This window comes from Bubalus bubalis, chromosome 17 (genome assembly GCF_019923935.1).
Source record: "Bubalus bubalis isolate 160015118507 breed Murrah chromosome 17, NDDB_SH_1, whole genome shotgun sequence".
NCBI classification, from domain to species: Eukaryota; Metazoa; Chordata; class Mammalia; order Artiodactyla; family Bovidae; genus Bubalus; species Bubalus bubalis.
In genome coordinates this window covers 12,732,006-12,752,744 of record NC_059173.1, presented here as the reverse complement: position 1 = coordinate 12,752,744, position 20,739 = coordinate 12,732,006, and the positions used below count along the sequence as shown (strand labels likewise).

The following is a 20,739-nucleotide window of genomic DNA, read 5'->3' as shown; positions in this document are numbered from 1 at the left end:
AGAAATCATGTCTTCATTTCACCAAGGAGAAGAATAACACCCAGAGAGGTTAAATGAAGTTGTAGTCATACTGAGAAGCTCCTGACCCACATATTCAGCTTCTGATCCACCCCTGATCCACCTCAGCACCATAAGATGTGGGCATGAAATCAATGTTATAATTAGGTTAGAAGGAAATAAATCTCCCTTTTCCTGGTTGGATGTGTAGAAAAGAAGTAGGAAGGCCCCTAAATAAATTATACTGACTTTCAGCTGAGAAAAGGAGGGAGAAGAAAAGGACACTTTCCCCCAGCGTCATCATCCATTTCCAGATGAAATCCAAGATGGCGGCTGCTGCCAACAGTCAGAGAGGCGGCGTGCTCACCCTCTCACTGGTCAGTTGCAAAGGGTCAGGAGAAAAGGGCTGAGAAGGAGGGTTTGGAGACAGCCTTTATGGAGTGAGTAATGACCGTGTAGAGTGGGCAACTCCCCCAGGAAGCAGAGAAAGTTGTAACCCTGAGCATATTTGAGGAAGAGGGAGACAGGCACTTATAGGAAATAAATGATGTGTTCTCAGGGCGGGAGACAGGCTCATATGAATTGCAGAGACCTCTGCTTTCTGCAGATGCTGCTTTTAAACAGTGGGCAGGGGCTGGAACTAAAATGTTGGGAAAAGAGACCGGCTCGGGGTGATGGCCCTTTCTTTTTGAGTCAGTGTTCACTCCCTTGAAAGCATCGCCATTTGGGCAGAGATGAGCCCAAAACACTTGAGGTAAAACTCCCTTCTCCATCTGCCTGGCTTGTTTCTCCAGCGTCTTTGCCCTGTGATTTTCGCAGTAATGCAAATCTGATGCTGTTTTCCCTTATGTGTCATTTCTTTCTAGTTTCCGTCACCTTTTCCACCCACACCTGGAATGATGTCTCTCTCCTCTGTCTTGTAACTCCAAGAGTCTCCAAGTTGTCACCACCTCTAAAAAAGAAAATAAAATCCTTCCTCTGTTTCCCTGGGCAAATTAGAGTGTTTTCTCCTCCAACCCCTCCCAGCCCAGCACCTTGTAACATCCCTGATCTAGAGTATGTATGTTATCATATGGCATCCGTTTGTTAGTCTGTCTCCCCCACTAGATTGAAAAATCAAAAGGTGACAGACAACCTGGCACAATGCCGTGAAGATGACAGACTTGGGATTTCCCTGGTCCAGTGGTTAAGAACCTGCCTTCCAATGCAGGGGACATGGGTTTGATCCGTGGTTGGAAAACTAAGATCCCACGTGCTGCACCACAACTAGAGAGAAGCACTTGTGATGCAGTGGAGACCCATTGCAGCTATTAATAAAATTAAATTAACTAATTAATTAATACAAAAATTTTTTAAATGTTAAAAAGGGCACAGATTCTGTGGCCAGACCAACCATCCGGCCTCAAGCAAGTTCCTCCATTTCTCTAAGCCTTGATTTCCTCATCTATAACATGGGCATAAAAATAGTGCTTACCCTATGTAATCATTTTGAAAATCAAATGAGATCACCTATTTTAGCGAGAAGCATTTAGCATAACACCTCACTCTAATTATCATCCTTTTATCTTTGAACCCCATTTTTAGTGCTATGAAAGCCATAGAAATATTTAATAAATATCGGACAAATACTTAATACTTAAATAAATACATAATAATGCTTAATAAATATTAAGGCCTTCCCTGGTGGCTCAGCGGTAAAGAATCTGCCTGCGATGCAGGAGATGCTGGAGACACAGGTTCGATCCCTGAGTTGGAAAGATGCCCTGGAGAAGGAAATGGCAACCTGCTCCAGCACGCTTGCCTGGAAAATCCCACACACAGAGGAGCCTGGTGGGCTATAGGCCATGGCATCACAAAGAGTCTGACATGACTGAAGCGACTGAGCACAAGCACAATAAATAGTAAATGCATTTTAATATTAAAAAATACTAAGTATAATCATTGGGGGCTTTTATTTTAGCAGAAAGTCTTTTGGATTCCAATTGAAGCTTATGGAAAAACCATATAGAGAATTGTTTTAAAAGCATCAATTCTCGGGACAAAGCAAGAGACCCCAGGAGCCCTTGTAGCCCATGAATAGCTTTCATCTCAGCTCTGCTAATACTAGAAAATATCTCTTTTTAATGTTAACCCCTTTGGGAAATTCTACAATAGCTCCTTTGGAATCACCTTGTCCAGTTCTGTGCAGACAGTCAGTAGAGTATCCAGTGAAATATACTAGAGGAGCAGAAATCGTCAGGGAGGTGATAGTCCTGAGAAAAACTGGAAAAAAAAGGAGGGGGGCAAACATCCAAGGGAGATAAAAGCTGGGTGCTCATGGTTTATAACTGGATGGCCCACAACACATGGAATTATAATGAACAAAAATAGAGGAGAGATTATAACTGCACATAAAGAAGAATTAAGTAACCCCAGTGACAGCAAAGAGCCATCCATACAATAAAGTATATGTCTATTTTTTGAGAATGTTGATTACAAAGCAGTTAAAGAATATATTCCTTGACTTTGGGGGATTTATAATCCCACATGAAAGACAGTACCAATGGACCAAAAGGGCTATGAAAGATAGGATATTTCTTGGGAAAAATAATGGCCTAAGAGTTTGAAGTCCTGGGTTGGAATCCTGATTCCATTGCTTAGTAGCTGTGCAACCTTGGAGAACTGACTTAACCTCTCTGAGCTGCAATTCCTCTATTAAAGTCTCCAATGAAAAGTCATATCATGTAAAGCAACAAGCCTACTTAGCACAGAAACTTATTTAAAATTTTTGTTGTTTAGTTGCTAAGTCCTGTCCAATTCTGCGACCCCATGGACTGCAACACTCCAGGCTCCTCTGTCCTACACTATCTTCCAGAGTTTGCTCCAATTTATGTCCGTTGAGTCAGTGGTGCTATCTAACCATCTCATCCTCTGCCATCCGCTTCTCCTTTTGCCTTCAATCTTTTCCAGCATCAGCATCTTTTTACTTTATTTCCCAGCATAAGGGTCTTTTTAAGTAGACGTCCAATAAATGTTTCCACTATTGTGAATTGTGGCTATTATTGATAAAGCACCCTGGTGGTTCAGACAGTAAAGAATCTGCCTGCAGTGCAGGAGAGGCAGGATACCTGGGTTTGATCCCTGGGTTGGGAAGATTCCCTGGAGAAGGGAATGGCTACCTGCTCCAATATTTTTGCCTGGAGAATTCCCATGGACAGAGGAGCCTGGTGGGCTACAGTCCATGGGGGCACAAATAGTCAGATATGACTGAGTGACTAACACACACACACACACTAAAAATGATGCTTGGCTCATAGCCAGGAGGGTTAAAACACCCAAATGGGCTTTGGTGAAAAGGTTGCTATTTCCACCGTTGGAAAGGTCTAGGAAAAGATGGGAAACATCTACCCTGGATAGTTTAGAGAATGGTAGATGCGCTGGAATTCATGGAACCCTTGAAAACCAAAACCCCTTAGACTTCAGGTTACAAATCTGTGCATTAAACTTTCATCCCATTAAAGATAAAGACTGGACCACTGAACCTGCCCCATGCCCCAGTCTAAATTAGGCACCCCATTTTATACCATATGGCTTTCTCTTTCTTTGTACCTCCCACCACTGGTGAAAATGTCTTATTGTGAAATAAATTGATACCACACACTAGACTCCAGCTCCTCAAGAATGCAAAATTGACAAGCTGGTCTTATTCCCCATCACATCCCCAACATCTTGCCCCACTTGCCACATAGCATGCTTTCTGTCACGTATTAGTTGAATTAATTAAGTGATCACTGGATGGAGCTTCCAGCTGTGGGTTTCTAGGCTCCCATTCCAACCATCTGACCAGAATTAAGAACATGAACTTGATCCCAAGCAGAGGTTTTCAGACAGCAAAACATGTCGGCAGAAAACCCACCAGGCCAACACTTTAGCTCCCTGGTGTAGCTCCTCGGTCTCACGGATCGCACATGTTTTGCATATGGAACCCCCATTGACGTAACTGGGAATTTCACGGATGGGACAAATGAAGAGGCAAGACAGCAGTAGATGTTTGCAGCACGAAACTGTCAAGAAGAGATGCTCTGTGACCAGGAGACCAGAGAGCATGCCCCCACCATGAAGGGCAGAGAGCATGCGGGCTGAGCAGTGGTCACTGGCCAGCCCTCTGGAATGCACGGAGGGCTGAGAGCTTGCTCTGCCTCCTTGGCCCCACGACATCGGAAGCTTGGGTGGCTTCCATAACAGCAGCCTGGTCACCCCCTCCCCTTTCCATCCTGCGGCCCCCTTCCTCAGCCCTGGCCCCTCCACTTCCCTCCCAGCGGTCCCCAGACAAAAACAAAAGACCCATTACGGAGTTATTAGCTGCGTCTCGCATATCCCGCGGAGAGAGACAACTGCCAAGCCCACTTCGACTTAAAATGTTTAACAGATCTACCCACATCTAATTTCTGTCACTGTGTTTACAGTACAAGGAACCCAGAGAAGAAAGCCGTGGAGAAAAGTACTAGGGTTGGGGTTGTTGGGGGGTGGGGGAGGGACAGAGGAGGGGTTGCAAAAAATAAATGCCAAACGCCTTCAAAGGCGACATTCCTCCCTGTGGTTTGCAAACACTTCCTCTCTCCCCAGCCATCCTGTAATCACGCTCCAGCGTTCACCAGAGGAGTGTTTACATCCAACACCATTACCGGCAGGGGAGACAGGCGAAATTAAGGCCTCTGGTCTCTGTTCTCCGAGGCCCCATTATCTCTTTCCTTCCCTTACCTCCTTTCATCAAACGCCTCCAATATATGAAGGGGTAAAAGCCTTTAATGGGATTTTGAAGATCTTAAAAGCCAGGCGGTTTGTTTAAAAAGGAAAAAGACCAAGAGGAGTGGAACACAGCCTGGGATCCCTGGGTCCACTTTTTGAAAAAGGGAGCAAACTTTGTTCTCTCTCTCTTTTTTTTTTTGGCCCCGTGTCTGCCAAATCGAGTGTTGGGTTTGAGGTTTGTCTTGGATGGACAAGCAGACCACACAGAGCTGCCAGTGGAAAGCCCCCTTTCGAGTGAGGCTGAGAATTGCCATCCACAGCACTTCCCGGGGCCTGGCACGTTCCCTCCACTTCTCTCTCTCTCCCTCTCTCCGAGCTGTGTCCAACGCCCAATCTGGCACCAACATCACAACCGTGGTTAGCCAAGCCTAATGGTGGTTGAGGGAACAAGATAAAGGGGAGACAATGGTCAAAGTCAAAGGAAATATTGCATGTTGGCAAGTTTGAAAGGATAGATTTGGGTTTCTTCATTCCCCCACGGCTGGGAAAACCCCAGTCCTACATTGCCACAGAGTTTGGTTAGGAGCGAGGCTGGGTTTTCCAAAGAAATCATTCTATTTGGTGTTCTCTTTCCATTTCTCTGGGCCAATTACACTTCACTGAATCAGCACCGGACAGCTCGGGGGTTTGTTGAGCCATAGTTGTCTTGGGGAGCCATGAGGGGGTGAAGAGTGATTTATGAGTTACATTGGATTTGAATGAGACTCTGTATTGTCTCATTCACAACTGGGCAGGGTTGAAGACATTGTTGGTTGGTGTTGTAATATCAGAGTGGAATGTCTATGTTGGATGTGACATGATTTCAGAACACACGTTGGTGTGCAACGCTGTGTTCGTTTAGGGGTGTTAAGTTGGACTGCTGGACTGTGGTGTCATGTTGGGAAAGCCATGTCATGAGACCATCAAGCATTGGTTTAGTTCACCAACACAACTGACTGCCCCAGTAAAAAAACCTGAGGTTGCCACATGGCCTCTTTGCACAGAAGATGACGGCTTTCAGGAGACATGAGACAGCATTCTGTCTCCTGAAATCCCAACAGGGACCCCAAGGTCATCACAGCCCAGTGACCCAAACTGTCCATCGGCTGAACACCAACTCCAAATGCCCAGGTCTCCTCTACAAAGTGCAACGGGGTCTTTCGTTACCACCCTCCCTGGTTTCCTTCACTACAAGCCACTCCTCTAACCACATGGAGCTTCCAGCCAAGAGCTTCTCCAGTCCTGCCTGTTCCTTCGTACACTTGGAAAACGTCTCCTAAGCTCCCTCGAACTTGGGGCAGAGGTGATTCAGCCACAAGAGCTGGAGGTGACTGCATGTGACCTCTCCCTTCTTTCACAAGAACTCTTGTCTCTGATCATCAGCAGACAGTTTCCTCCCTCATCCAAAGTGACTGGCAGCAGAGCACCTTATTCTGAGCAGTCGGACGTTTCCAACCTGGTTTTTATAATGGAACCAAATTGTTCCACCTCCAAAGAGGAGAGACACCCATCACAAGAGCAGCTCACATGAATGGGCAGCTCCCAGTGGGCCAGATGCTGAGCTAAGCACTGCACAGGCCTCTTCTCTCTACAGCCTCTTAAAAGCCCCCGGGAAGAAAGTATTGCTTACTTTGTTTGGTGGATTCATTCAACAAATATTTTCAGAACAACTACTATGTTTCAGGCAGTATTCTTGGACCTGGGGATACAGCAGCGAACAAGAGTGGAAAATCTTCGCTAGCCTGTAGATTCTGATCTAGTGGCAGGGAAAGGTGAGTCTCAGAGAAGTTAAGACAGTTGCACAAAGTCACACAGCTGTGAAGAGCAGAGCTCAGACTCTGCCACAGAATCACCTGACTCCAAAGCGGTGATTCAGAAAACAAAAAGCAAACACATAACATTAAGCAGAGTTCCCTGTGCTCTACAATAGGGCCTTGTTGGTCATCCATTTTAAATAGAGCAGTACGTACACGTCCATCCCAAACTTCCTACCTAAACTCTCCCCCAAATCTTCCCCCACCCCCACCCCAGGAACCATAAGTTCTTTCTCTAAGTCTGTGAGTCTGTGTGGCAGCTTGGATGGGAGGGAGTTTGGAGGAGAATGGATACATGTATATATATGGCTGAGTCCCTTTGCTTGTTCATCTGAAACGATCACAACATTGTTAATCAGCCATACTTCAATTCAAAATTAAAAGTTTAGTAAAAAAGAAAAAAAATTAAACTATTGAAGGCTAAAAAAAATTTTTTTTTAATCAAAACCAAAACATACACACAGCCATGATTGTACCACCTACCTGTCCTTCCTTTATAAAAGTCACTCATGTCCATTCAGGATACATGGACTTACTTTGGTTTTCTGGTTTTTGTTTTCAGTATCAGCGACTCTGCCTCAGATGCGTGCTGCTTACCATCAGATGTAAACACAAATAGTCCTGCAGGCTCAAATACATTTATAGAGGGATGGAGGTTGCGAGGCCAGAAAGAAAGGGCTGATGGAGGGAATGAGATAGAGGTTCCACCCCTGGTTAGGTGAGAGCTGGCATGTCTGAGATCCCAGAGTCATTGCCAGCATGAGAGAAGGAATAAGGGTGAAATCCTGGCTGGTAGAGTCCAATCCCAAGCCAGAGAGAGCTGTCATCATGGAAAACACAGTGCTTTATTTTTTAAACTGGGAACAGTTTGCAAAGGGCTTCCCTCCCTCCTAGGATTGCAGAAGAGAAGGATGGGTTATACCAAGAGCAAGCCAAGCTTAAGAGACCAAGGTCCAAGTCCCCATGGCACATTTTCTGGAGCTTAGGTTGGTCATTTTGCCCCTCTGAGACTCAGTTTCTTCATCAATTACATGGGAATGCTCTTAACACCTAAGTGACAGAGCTGTGATAAGGAGTGTTAAATGAGAATATTTACGGAAAGTACTTTGCGCATTTTAAAGAGCTACATGACTACGAGATAGTCCACCAGCCTGGCAGGAGCCAACCCTCATATTATGAACTACAAAATTACAAGGCTGGGAACATTGAGAAGAGACTCAGGGTCTTCAAGATGGAGAAGAAGGTTAAGTCAATATTGTAGAAGAGGGACTTCCCCGGTGGTCCAGTGGTTAAGAATCTACCTTTCAATGCAGGGGATGTAGTTTCGATTCCTGGTAGGAGATCTGAGATGCCAATGGGAGAACTAAACCTGCACACAACTAGAAAGCTCATGTACCACAACTAGAGAAACTCCTGCTCCACAACAAAGACCCAGCACAGCCAAAATTTAAAAATAAATAAAAATTTAAAAAAATTTTTTTAATTAATGAGTTATGATTTAAAAAAAAAAAGATTGTAGGAGAAAGAAAATGAGGCTCACATTGACATATCTAATGTATGGTAAGTCCTGTGTTTGACATGATATCCTTTGGGGTAGCCATACTATCCTCATTTTATGAATAAATAAATAAATAAATGTTCAATGAGGAAAAGCAATGTTCCCATTATCACCAGACCAAAAAGAAAATAATAATAATAATTAAAGTATTGGTTTTCAAATTTAGAATTGTCAAAACCCCAATTTTTTTTTTGTTTGAACTACTAAAAAACTCACTAAAACCCAGATTTTTCCCCCCACTTTGTCACCTTGTTTGTGCAAACTACTCCTTAAAAAAACAACTTACTCAACTGGATTTTACATTTAAAGGCCTAACCTGTCTTCATTACCTGTTTCCTCCAAATAAACAGACCCCCAGGCCTCAGTCAGGCCATTTACAGAAGCCCCTACATGGACTTAGTCATCTCTGTCTGAGTGGCTGCCCGGAGTCAGGCAATGAACAAAGTGACCCCCTCCTGACCCTCCCTCTCTTGCTGTCTCCTTGCTTTTCTTCATATACAGGGGATTTCCAGGGGCTCTGCAGGGGGTTATAAATATGAGGCACCTCTTGCTCTACCCCGGTTCTGTAGTGCAGCCCCTCTAGGGAAGGGATGGCATACTCGACATGACATGACATGACATGATGGCGTACTCAATGGCGTATTCCTGTGTGTGTTGTTTGGACTCCATCTTCAAATTCTGACTGTTTTCCACTCCTCCACGATTGAAAAGGCTCTCATTGAGCACAGCTTGCTTCTCTCAGACTGTCTCCAGACCCATAGATTCCTGCCTTCAGTCTCAAGACCCTCCCCTCCTCCACTGAGAAGGTGAGTGACCCTGGGCAGATCATGCAATAGCCCCTGCCTCTCAACACACGGCCCCACCCTCCACCCAGCTGCCCAAGTCTGCAAAGCCATCTCGAAGCTCCTGTCCCTCTCTCTTCAGATCTAAGTCCTACCAACCCAACCTCCACAACAGTCCTCAAATCCATTCTCTCCATTCTCACTGGCTTTCACCATCTCCGTCTTGCCCTTGGCTTTGGTCTCACTGCTTCCATCTGGCCTTCATCCCTTCTCCGCACTGCAGACAGAGCATGCCTTTTAAATATGCAAATCCATCCATTGTGCCCCTACCTCCCTTCCAAAAATCTTTCCATGGCTCCCTAAGGCTATAAATTTTTTTTCAGATTTCTTTTGTCGGAGGACAACTGCTGTACAATGCTGTGAGTCTCCATCATACAATGAAATGAATCAGCATTGTGTATACATATAGCCCTCTTCTTCAACCTCTCTCTCGCCCTCCCCCACCCCACCCCTCTAGGTCATCGCGGAGTGCTAAGCTGAGCTCCCTGTGCCACACAGCAGGTTCCCACTAGCTGTTTCACACGTGCCAGTGCGCCTATGTCAATCTTGCTCTCCCAATTCGTCTCACCCCCTCCCCCAACTATGTCCATGTGTCCATTCTCTATATCTGCATCTCTATCCCTCCCTGCAAACAGACTCATCTGCACCATCTTTCTAGATTTCTAGATTTCATACATACGCATTAATATCCAGCATTTGTTTTCCTCTTTCTTATTTACTTCATATGACAGACTATAAATCCATCCACGTCACTATAAATGACCCAATTTCATTCCTTTTTGTGGCTGAGTAATATTCCGTTCTATATATATATACCACATCTCATTTATCCATTCATCTGTTGATAGACATTTAGGTTGCTTCCAATTTCTGGCTACTGTAAATAGTGCTGCAATGAACACTGGGGTACATGTGTCTTTTTGAATTATGGTTTTCTCATGAGAGTTGGATTGTGAAGAAAGCTGAGCACTGAAGAATTGATGCTTTTGAACTGTGGTGTTGGAGAAGACTCTTGAGAGTCCCTTGGACTGCAAGGAGATCCAACCAGTCCATTCTGAAGGAGATCAGTCCTGGGTGTTCACTGGAAGGACTGATGCTAAAGCTGAAACTCCAGTACTTTGGCCACCTCATGCGAAGAGTTGACTCATTGGAAAAGACTCTGATTCTGGGAGGGATTGGGGGCAGGAGGAGAAGGGGACGACAGAGGATGAGATGGCTGGATGGCATCACCAACTCGATGGACATGAGTCTGAGTGAACTCCGGGAGTTGGTGATGGACAGGGAGGCCTGGCGTGCTGCGATTCATGAGGTCGCAAAGAGTCGGACATGACTGAGCGACTGAACTGAACTGACCATGGCCTCTACTGCTATAAATTAACTGGCCAAAGTGAGGAACCACATCAGCTCTACCCTCCAGTTTCCTACCAGCCTTATGACCTTGGCCAGATGGCTCACCTTGTCTGTGCTTTGGTTTTTGTAGTCTGCACCTATGGCTCAGGGTTGTTGTCACGATGAAATGAGATAATAAAGAAAAGCTATTTGGAAAAGTGTCTGGTGAACAGTAAAGACTTATTAAATTGTACTTATTTTATTATCTTCATCATCATTATTACTATTCTTTTTTTCTTTTTTTTTTTTTGGGCCACTCGGGCAGCTTATGGAACTTGCTCGACCAGGGGTGGAACCTGCACGCCCTGCAGTGGAAGTGCAGAGTCTTAACCACTGGACCACCAGGGAAGTCCTCATTACTAGGATTCTTATATTTGAACAATAAGCCCTCAGTATAGGATACAGAGGTTGGAAAGATCTACTTTTTGCCTATTTATCCAACTTCAACTCTGTTCTCATGCTTTACATTCTTCTTCTTCCTTTTTAATTAATTAATTTATTTATTTGACTGTGCAAGGTCTTAGTTGTGGCATGGGAACTCTTAGTTGTAGCATGTAGGATCTAGTTCCCTAACCAGGGATCAAACCCAGGCCTCCTACGCTGGGAGTACAGAGTCTTAGCCACTGGACCACCAGGGAAGCCCACTCACTCACCCCTTACATTCTATGCACCAGCCATTCTTAACTTCTTTGTTTTTTTAATTCAATATAGATGCAATGATTTATGCATAAAGATGGTCATCACAGTGATGTTTATCATAAAGCTGTTTTAAAGCTAAATATCCGTCAATTAAAAATGCTTAAGTAAAATCGTAGTATAATGATGTATTTCAAAAACATTTTAAATTATGACTCTAATGAATATTTAATGACAGGAGAAAATGCTTATGATGTGACAGTACATGAAAAATGACTTAAAATTGTATGTACAGCATTATCTCAACCTGAAGGAAATAAATCAAAATGTTTGCCAATGGTGATCTCTCTGTTAGAGAGATCTGTTAGATTATAGCTGATTTTCTTTGCTTCCTACTTTGCCTATTTTCCAAATTTTATAGAGTCAGTATGTATACCTTTCATATAAGGGAGAAGGGGAGACAGAAAGGGAAGCTTACTTCCTTTCTTTTTTTGCTTCAAATGTAAATGTTCTGGTATTAAAAACTCACTTCTTGGAAAATTCCCTGGCAGTCCAGTGGCTAGGACTCCAAGCTTTCACTGCCAGGGCTTGGGTTCTATCTCTGGTCTGGGAACTAAGACCCCATAAGCTGCACGGCATGGCCAGAAAAAAACTAAATAAAAATTAAAACAAAACAAAAAATTCACTCCCAAGTCACACACACACAATTGCCACCAAGTCCCATCCCACCTCCCCATTCATGAAAACAATATTTCAATTCTGGTCTTTACTGAAAACTTAAAGAAAAAAATGATTTCCCCCACAAGCTAAAATAATTCACTAGACTCCTCTCCTAGAATAAAGAAATCTTGAAGCTAGGGGGAAATATCACAGTCTGCTCCAGCTTAGAATGAAATCCAAAACAGATTTGGTTACAGGGCACAAACACACATTAAACTTTTTAAAATGGAGGCAAACAAATCATTTTAATCCCAAGATTTTAGAGTATTATCCCTATTCTTAGAAGTTATTACCTGATCAACACACTGCATCTCTCAGGAATTCAGACATCCCTTAATGTGTTGTTTAGAAGAGTGGGGGGACGTGGTATATGCGTGTATATCTGCTTCTTCAGGTCAACCAGATGTTCTGAGATGCATGCATTGTGTCCATGAATGCTGAGTTGACCAGATGTCTAAACATCATATATATGTATATGTGTATATATATATTTATTTATTTGTATGTGTGTGTGTGTGTAACAGGCAGAAAAAGAGAGAGAAACAAAAGAGCAAAGTTCACTAACAATTTTTTTCCTTTTCAAAGCAAACTTTGATAACTCTCCGTCCCAATAAGTTATGGCTTCCTCTCAGCCGGCTTCCTTGGTGGGAATGGCAGGTTCCCATGCCAACTGGAATGGGGGAGGGGGAGGGTGTGAGAGCCATTTGATGGTTTGTCAAGATATGCACTCCAGCACCTCATTCTTCTACAAATGTTTTTAAATGAAAAAGCTTTGCCGCTTAGACAAAAAGAGGAACTAATATTTTGCAGAGAAGCAAAGAACCTCATACTAAAGAACACAGGATAATATTACTAATATATCATTATGAACCCCTAATGAATGAAAATATTATTCACATTTTCCTGTGATTTTATGCTTGGTTATGAAGCATTTCAAGGGGAGAGAATGAGAAAGACAAACACTGTGGCCAGCATTGTTACTTTGACATTACAAATAACAGTCTTTATGATGGTATTATACAGTTCATATACTTCCCTCTAATAGTGCCAATAAAAAGATGGCATTTTCCCAGCGTCTGCTCTCTGCTCATGTTTTATGTCTTACTTTCCTCAAGGGTCTGTGGGCTCTTAGGCAAAAGAGCTAATTTTTCACAGTATTAGAGGGGAAGGAAAGTTGGCTTTCTCTCTTTCTACACTAAACTGCTCTTTTCCTATTAGTCTTCACAAGGCAAAATGTTCCTTAAAAAGAAAAGTCACACACACATGTACATAAGAGCTTGCGTTGTTACAGAGTTCTTCCTACCTACCCAGCACCTGGGTTTTATACATATCACTTCAGTTGACCTGCAGGACAAGCTTCTGAGCCAAGCACTCTAAGGGTACCCCTTTTAGGGATGAAGAGATGGAGATTCTTAGAGAGTAAGTTCCCCCAAAGACACTCAGAATGATCCAGGACTCAGGTTCCTCAAAGTCAATGCCCTGAAGAGGATGGGATGTTATGGAGAGAGCAGCATGGAAACATACTGATTACCAGATGTAAAAGACAGCCAATGGGAATTTCCTGTATGACTCAGGGAACTCAGACTGGTGCTCTGTAACAACCTGGAGGGATGTGATGGGGAGGGAGGTTCAAGACAGAGGGGACATGCGTATGGCTGATTTATGTTGATGTTTGAAGAAACCAACACAATATTGTAAGGCAATTATCTTCCAATTAAAAATAAGTAAATTTAATATTTTTTGAAAAGTCAGTGCTCTGGGTGACACTCTTGCTTTTCTGTCCTTTTGTTTTCTTTCACTGTTAAGATTTTCATTTATTATGATGGATAAGTATTCTAACTGGCAGCAGAGAACTCAGTCTCACAAAGCCTTTAACAAGACACTTACTCTTTTTGTTTTCTTTCTTTTTGGTTGTTTAATCATTGACTTTATATTTTTATTGTTTTTTTATTTTGCAACTAATTTTTGTTGGAGTATGATAGCTTTACAATGTAGTGTTGGTTTCCACTGTACAGCAAAGTGAATCAGCTAGATGCTTACATCTAGCCCGTCGTTTTTGGATTTTCTTCCCATTTAGGTCACCACAGAGCACTGAGTAGGCTCAGTGCTGATACAGTAGGCTCTCATTGGTTATTTTATGCCTACTACTGATGGTGTATATATGTAAATCCCAATCTCCCAGTCCATTCCACCTCTCCTCACCCCCTTGTTATCCATACATTTGTTCTCTACGTTTGAGGCACATAGTCTTTTTCAATGGGATGCAAAGGCCAGCTAACTTCCATCAATGATGCTTCTTGGTATCTTCTTCCACAGATCCAGCTGTATGAACTTAAATAAGTAACTTAACCCTCCTGGACATCAGTTTTCTTATAAGAGAGAAATATCACAGCCCAGCATCGACATAGAATGTGAGCTTAAAAAATATGATGTGCTCACTCATTATCAGAGAAATGCAAATCCAAACCACAGTGAGGTACCATCTCACCCTGGTCAGCATGTTGATGTATGGCAAAACCAATACAATACTGTGAAGTAATTAGCCTCCAATTAAAATAAATAAATTTATGTTTAAAAAAATCTACAAACAATAAATGCTGGAGAGGGTGCAGAGAAAGGGAACCCTCTTACACTGTTGGTGGGAATGCAAACTAGTACAGCCACTATGGAGAACAGTGTGGAGATTCTTTAAAAACCTGGAAATAGAACAGCAATACAACCTAGCAATCCCACTGCTGGGCATACACACCGAGGAAACCAGAACTGAAAGAGACACGTGTACCCCAATGTTCATCGCAGCACTGTTTACAATAGCCAGGACATGGGAGCAACCTAGATGTCCATTGGCAGACAATGGATAAGAAAGCTGTAGTACATATACACAATGGAATATCACTCAGCTATTAAAAAGGAACACATTTGAATCAGTTCTAATTATGTGGATGAAACTGGAGCCTATTATACAGAGTGAAGTAAGTCAGAAAGAAAAACACCAATACAGTATATTAACGCATATATATGGAATTTAAAAAAATGGTAATGATGACCCTATATGTGAGACAGCAAAAGAGACACAGATATAAAGAACAGACTTTTGTTGGACTCTGTGCGAGAAGGCGAGGGTGGGGTGGGATGATCTGAGAGAATAGCACTGAAACATGTATATTACCATATGTGAAATAGATCACCAGTCCAGGTTCGATGCATGAAACAGGGCACTCAAAGCCAGTGCACTGGGACAACCCTGAAGGATGGGATGGGGAGGGAGCTGGGAGGGGGGTTCAGGATAGGGACACATGTACACCCATGGCTGATTCATGTCAATGTATGGCAAAAACCACTACAATATTGTAATTAGCCTCCAATTAAAATTAATTAATTAATTAAAATAAAAATTAAAAAAAAAGAAATATGATGAGCTATACTATGCTTAGTCGCTCAGTCGTGTCCAACTCTTTGAGACCCCATGGACTGTAGCCCGCCAGGCTCCTCTGTCCATGGGAATCCTCCAGGCAGGAATACTGGAGTGGGTTTTCATTCCCTTCTCCAGGGGATCTTTACAACTCAGGAATCCAACCGAAGTCTCCTGCATTACAGGTGGATTCTTTGCCAGCTGAGCTGCCAGGGAAGCCCAAGAAATATGATACATTAATTTAAATAATATTCACTCAGCCCTTCTTAGGTGACTGACAAGATATCAGGTGCTGAGGGAATAGCCATGAAAAGAATATAACCCCTGCTCTCTAGATGCATATGGCCTGGTGCAAGAGATAAACATGCAAAGAGACCAATACTATTGCCTCTGATTCGTTCTTTGATGTAGGTACCGAATTATCTTTGAGTTTCTGGCCAGCATCCAAAGCACTAACAGACAAAATAATTTCAAAGTTATCCAGAAATATTTCATCACAGACACTCCCTTCTAAAACAAAACAGGGACTTCTCTAGTGGTCCAGTGGTTAAAATTCCATGCTTCCACTGCCGGGGGGTGAGGGTTCAATCCCTGGTTGAGGAACAAAGAGTCCCACATGCCATGTGGTGTGACCAAAAAGTAATAAAAATTTAAAAACAAAACCAAAAAAAGAAAAAACACTTGTAGAAATCCACAGGGCTTCTACTGGGCAATTGAAGGTATAAACTGTGGATACAGGAGTCAAACATGCTTTTGGACTATCACAGCAATGAACAGAGATTATGATATCAACAAATGACTACTCCTGTCGATCAATATCTTTGTTTATAACTACATACCTGCACCAATCAGCAAACTAAAATGTGAGAGAGCTCGCAACATGACAGCCAGCCAGTAAGAAAAAAAAAAAAAAAGTATTTCTAAGTCCTCAGCAAGACCAGACTCTTCAAAATATCCTCAGACCCTCTCTATTTTCAAGTCTCCATGATTCCATCAGTTACTTAAAACAGTTTCTCAGCCTGGACACTTTTTACATTCTGGATAAGTCTTCATTCTGGGGGATGCTCTGTGCACTATAGAATATTTAGAAGCATCCATGACTTATATCCACCCGATCCAAACACCCCCTCCATGATGACAACTAATAGCATCCCCGGGGACTCCCTAGTAGTCCAGTGGCTAGGACTTCATGCTCCCAATACATGGGGCCTATGTTGGATCCCTGGTCTGGGAACTATCAATAGATCCCACATGCCACAAGGAAGACTGAAGATCCTGTACACCACAACTAAGAGACCCTGAGCAGCCAAAAAAATAAAGTAAATATTTTAAAAATAATAACATTTCCAGAAATTTCCAGACATCCCCAGGCAAGAGAGTGTCCCCAAACCACCCACCAGTTGACAGCCATTGGTCTAAGACTAAAAGCACCTCTACATTTTGGAGCAGTTAAGATCCACTTAGGATCTAGCTTAGTCTGGCCTGGTCCCTCCTAAGATATCTTTCTTTCTTGAAGTCAGTAATTTGGAAAGAAGCCATCAAATGTTTCATTCATTCATTCATTAACTTGCCTATTCACTCCCTCCTCCCTCCACTGGTAGAGTGTGGTAGCCATTTGGAGGCATGGCCCAGGCCCAGAACTAAACCACTAAACCCATTAAAGACATCTAAGAAAATACCATCCAGGACATGATCTGAACAACCAAAGCTCACCCGTACACTTGAGATCTAAACTTGACCCTGGCCTATCTCGAGCCTGTGACTTTTTGCTAAGACTCAACTTCATCACCTGTAAAACGGACTTGATGTATGTCTCCCAAACATCAATCCTTTGGATGCTACCTTCAAAAGTTTTGCCAACTTCAGCATCTCTATAATCATTTGCTTACTATATTTTTTCTTAAATCTTTATTTACTCTCCCAAGGAAATTGCACACCACTCTTCTATACATATATCCAGTATCACCTCCATAAATGAAAGGCAAAGGTCTGTATAGTCAAAGCTTTTTCCCAGTAGTCATGTATGGATGTGAGAGGTGGACCATAAAGGCTGAAAACTGAAAAATTGAGGCTCTCGAACTGTGGTGCTGGATAAGACTCCTGAAGATCCCTTGGACCACAAGGAGATCAAACCAGTCAATCTTAAGGGAAATCAACCCTGAATATTCATTGGAAGGACGGATACTGAAGCTGAAGCTCCAATACTTTGTCCACCTGATGCAAAGAGCTGACTCATTGGAAAAGACCCTGATGCTGGGAAAGATTGAAGGCAGGAGGAGAAGGGGCTGACAGAGGATTAGATGGTTGGTTGGCATCACAGATTCAATGGACATGAGTCTGAGCAAACTCCAGAAGATGGTGAGGGACAGGGAAGCCTGGTGTGCTGCAGTCCATGGGGTTGCAAAGAGTCAGGCACGACTTAGTGACTGAACAACAATAACCACCTTAAAAAAGAAATACAGGGAAAGCAAAACACGGCTATTATATTCCAGCTACACACTGTTGTCAGTGGGAGCTTCTAAGCATATCAGAACTGATTTCCAAGCTACTGGGGATTAACTGCATCTTTTCATGTGTTCTCAATTGCACCCAGGCAGGTAGGGAAGAGATGCTTGGGGGCTGCCCCAGCTAGGATAAGTGGCTACAAACGAAGTATGTTGCAAGGAAGTGCAAATGTTTGGAACTGGGGTAAAAAAGTTCTGCAAGTAAAGCAGAGGCCAAGACTGGGGGGCAGGGGGGCGAGCTGAAGAAATGGAAGAAGGTGTCAGGAGTGAAGAAGGGGTGACTTCGCAAATTTGCCCTCTGGCATCAGGATCCTTGGCGAGCTCAGCACTTTTGAGGTTCAAGTTTGTTTATTCTTGGCAAAATGCAACCGCCTGTTTCTAAGAGCAAAGTCTTTAAAAGGCTTATAAAGTCTACTCAAAAGGCTTTCTGGACATCAAATAGCTCATAAAAAGGAACATTTTGATGAGTTAAGTGTAAATGAATCAGAAACATACGGATTCCATTTTGCCTAATCTGCTCGTGGATTTAGAAACGAAGGGGAAAACTGCTCCAAGCCAAATTCTTCAGGGGCTTTGTAGACCCCCGAAACCTTTGAAAGCCTTTGGCAACGTTAAGCAAATCCCATACAGAACTCTGCCTTGCCCTCCTGAACTTTGGTCTTCAAGAAAGGCCCCCAATGGAAGATTCATTCTGAGGAAGAAAGGGAAGGAAAGGGGTAAAGAGAGCCCATTTACTATGTGCTCAGAACTCTGCACTTACCAGCTGCCATAGGCTGAACCCCTCCAGGAAGGGGACACACTTTATGTCACCAGAGAGAGAGGAGGCCACAGAGGATAGTGACACCAAGGAGACGGGGTGCTCATCCCAGCTCCCCCGAGGGCCAGCTTTGTCCATCTGGCCAAGTTACAGTAATGTCCCTAAGTCTCAGTCTCCCCATCTGTAAAACGGAGCTGAAAGGGGCATGTAGGTAAAACTGTGAGGGTTACATTTTCAAATTATGGAACATTTCATCCAGTGCTCAGCACATAAGTACTTGATCAACACTGGCCATCATGGGACTTCCCTGGTGGTCCAGTGGTTAAGATTTTGCTTTCCAATGCAGGGGGTGTGGGTTTGATCCCTGGTCGGGGAGCTAAGCTCCCACATGCCTCATGGTCAATAAGAAAACAAGACATAAAACAGAAGCAATACTATCATGAATTCAATAAAGACTTTAAAAATGGTTTCACTGATGGCTTAGCTGGTAAAGAATCTATCTGAAGTGCAGGAGACCTGGGTTCAATCCCTGGGTTGGGAAGATCCCCTGGAGAAGGGAATGGCAACCCACTCCAGTATTCTTGACTGGAGAATCTTAAATCTTACAAAATATAAAATAAAAGACTGGCCATCATTATAATACACAAACACTGTAGCGTGGGCATGGATATTATCCCCATTTTAAAGACCAAGAAACTAGGTCCAAGAATGATTCATTCATCCCAGGTCCCAAATCCGTTAAAATAGTAGACTCATGATTTAGCATAGAGCGTCATAATTCCAAAACCAGAGGTCTTGTCACTGCAATTCATGGCTTTCCGAAAAGACTCAAGAGCCTAGCAGAACGGATCAAACTCCAGAGACTGGGATTCATTTTCCAATAAGGTCGGTGCTGGGAGCCTCACTCCAACCTCATGGCCATGGCTGGAGGTGAGCTAAGATGAGCCTTCCTCCCAGACTTCCAAGGACTTTTCGGTGCCAAGACAGAATGAGACCTACACCCTCCATCAGAGGTGTTGAGAGATCTCCCTGGCTCCAAAGTTTTGTTTGCTTGGTGTGACGGGTTAATGGAATTACAGGGAAGAAGCAGAAGATGAAAGGAGAGGGAGAAATTTGGAATCACGCTACATTTTCCGCTCACTGTCTCTCTGACTGATGCTGTGTAATATGGCTGTAAAAATACATGAAGCAAAATCTAAAGGGAGGGGGAAGTCTATGTAAATGGGCCAGGTGGATAATACTTGGCGTGTTGTACATGTTTCTGCACATGGTTTTATCAAAGGGGATAATTACAGCGTATGGAAAATAAGACATATTGTTTCCATATGAGAGATAAAGAGAGAGTGTTAGAAGTGATTAAAGGGACTTAAGGGTGTAGAATGTTCTCATAATGAGAACTGCTTGTGTCCTAGAATGAGAGTGGTGTTTTTTTTTGTTTTGTTTTGTTTTTTTAAGCCAGAATTGCAGAAGTCTTTCTAGCATTCTATAAAGGGAAGGCTTCTTAATTTTTTGCAAGTTTGGCCAAACTCAAAACGTTAGACTCACCCGGGCAGCCTCTCTTCATTTCCTGAGTCTGTTTTGTCCGGGGATTATCTAGGCAGGTCTCCTTTGCATCTGGCAGCTTCACCAATGGGCCCCACAGCAACACAGCTATGAGGTCAGGAAAGCTTAGAGCCTGACAACAAAAACATGAACATCTGATTAAAAATTGGGCCAGGGACTTTTGAATGGACATTTCCACGAAGAAGATACACAAATGGCCAATAAGCACATGAAATGATGCTCCACATTACTATGCACTACGGAAATACAATCACAACCATAATAAGACACCACTTCACACCCATTAGGATGGTTGTCGGAGAAGGCAATGGCACCCCACTCCAGTGCTGGAGCAAATCCCACGGACAGAGGAGCCTGGTGGGCTGCAGTTCATGGGGTTGCTAGGAGTCGGACACGACTGAGCGACTTCACTTTCACTTTTCACTTTCATGCACTGGAGAAGGAAAAGGCAACCCACTCCAGTATTCTTGCCTGGAGGATCCCAGGGATGGGGAAGCCTGGTGGGCTGCAGTCTATGGGGTTGCACAGAGTCAGACACGACTGAAGCGACTTAGCAGTAGCAGTAGGATGGCTGTAAGTAAGAAAATAAAACATAATGAGCTGGTGAAGATGTGGAGGAATGCTTGTATATGGGAATGGAAGGTGTAGAAGTCACTTTGGAAAGTGGTGTAGCAGATCCTCAAAAAGTTAAACATAGCATCACCTTATGTGTGTGTTTGTGTGCGTGTATCAGTTGCTCAGTTGTGTCCGACTCTTTGTGACCCCATGGGCTGTAGCCCG

The 20,739-nt window shown here is 43.3% G+C and overlaps 1 long non-coding RNA gene across 1 annotated transcript in view; it reads right to left on the bottom strand.

The window, feature by feature from the left end:
- The window catches only part of LOC102413559, a 146,370-nt gene extending 126,081 nt beyond the window's left edge, over positions 1–20,289 (bottom strand). Inside the window, exon 1 of the long non-coding RNA XR_006545525.1 lies at positions 19,942–20,289. This is a non-coding gene — a long non-coding RNA (uncharacterized LOC102413559). The remainder of the gene's footprint in view (positions 1–19,941) is intronic.
- Positions 20,290–20,739: the final 450 nt, after the last annotated feature.